This window comes from Lactuca serriola, chromosome 8 (genome assembly GCF_051521515.1).
Source record: "Lactuca serriola cultivar US96UC23 chromosome 8, Lser_US96UC23_V15, whole genome shotgun sequence".
Classification (NCBI taxonomy): Eukaryota; Viridiplantae; Streptophyta; class Magnoliopsida; order Asterales; family Asteraceae; genus Lactuca; species Lactuca serriola.
The window spans coordinates 1,164,855-1,166,399 of NC_136415.1; the positions used below are offsets into that span (position 1 = coordinate 1,164,855).

Sequence of the window (1,545 nt, forward strand, 5' to 3'; positions counted from 1 at the left end):
TTTTGAATTGTATTTTATAGCACCTCATGTGCGTGTGTTTCTTTTATCTTGTGTGCTCACATGTAATCACATGTTACATTGACGGAGAAATTATGTACGAGCATAAATCGTTAACCTGTTGGGGTTGTGACCATTTTTCCCCTGATAGTTTTGTTGTCAGTCTAAATGGTGGCTAATGATGAATAAAATATTTGGGGTTGATCTTGATTCCGCAATTCCATCAACAAAATTGAATTGGATTCCCCATAGGTTTGATCCTTTAGAATTGGACTCATTTTCTCATTGAGCGAAGGGTACGAAATAAATCAGATTGATTAAAAGCACTATGTGAAATATTCAGTTTTTTCCTCTTCCTCTATCCCATAAGTAAATTGTTTGAATCAATCGATAACCTTTTCTTATGTCTGAGATCGAATCTCCCATTGTTCCTCGGTAGCTCAGTGGTAGAGTGGTCGGCTGTTAACCTATTGGTCGTAGGTTCAAATCCTACTTGAGGAGATTTGAAAATCACCGCCAATACCTCAGTGTAGGCTCGAAATACTCCTTTGTTCCATAGCCTTGGGGCTATTTACAACTATCCAATTAATAATTCTCAGATGTACGAGTACTAGCAGTGCATCAAAGATGCAGTCATCGAGTCCTAGCTCTACCGTATCTTTTGTTTCATTTCTTCTACAATACTCACAAACACTTCTTTGATTATGGATCTACTAACAAAAATTCAATGCGTAATTTCAGCATTCGATGTGTATTCCTGAATAATCTCATTTTTCAATTATTCAATCATTACATTTTACCAAGTTCAATGTTAGCAAGATTAGGCAGCAAGATTCAAACATTGAAAAAATAGTAAATTAATAAAAAAAAATTGTTACATAAGAAAAATAAAAGAATAGATAAGAAGAAATACGCCCACCCCTACCCATTTAATAACCTATGCTCCAAAGAAACTCATAAGACCAACTCCATTTGGAATTGCATCAATTATTCGTCTATCAAAAAATGAGCAAAGTTAGCCGAGCTTCTAATCCCCGCAAGTCATAAACTGCTAATGGCTTTTGGGTCTCACAGTGGACCATCTAGCGTTTCAGGAAACATCAAGTTTTGGGATATAAGATCCTGGAATCTTGTTTCAGAAATAAAAGAGAAAGTCGATTGCTTTTTGAATATCACAGTTTCTGATACCCTTTCAGCTATTTTCAAGATTGGAACAAATTCTGGAGAGGTTTCATACATTGATTTTAGGAACATTTTGGCGGATAATTCTTGGAATTGTCTTGGTGATTCAAGAAAAGTGATAAATATGAAGAAAGAAGTGTATGGTTGTAAGCTTGAAAGTCATGGGAATCAAGTTTTTTTGCAGTAAAGAAGGTGAATTACAGTTGTGGTCTGAGGTTCTGATGGGTTCTTTAAGAACCGGTAAAAATAGGAAAGAAGAAAGGGTCTTTAAGGGGGTGTTTGGATAGAGAAAAAAAAAGGTGTTTATTGCTTATTGTTTATTCCCACCACAATAAGATAAGTTTAAGTGTTTGGATACGAATCCTT

General features: G+C 35.3%; 1 non-coding gene across 1 annotated transcript; it reads left to right on the forward strand.

The window, feature by feature from the left end:
• The first annotated feature begins 426 nt into the window (after positions 1 to 426).
• TRNAN-GUU (transfer RNA asparagine (anticodon GUU)) lies at positions 427 to 498 on the forward strand. The gene has a single exon. It is a non-coding gene; the product is annotated as a tRNA-Asn (tRNA).
• The last annotated feature ends 1,047 nt before the right edge of the window (positions 499 to 1,545 follow it).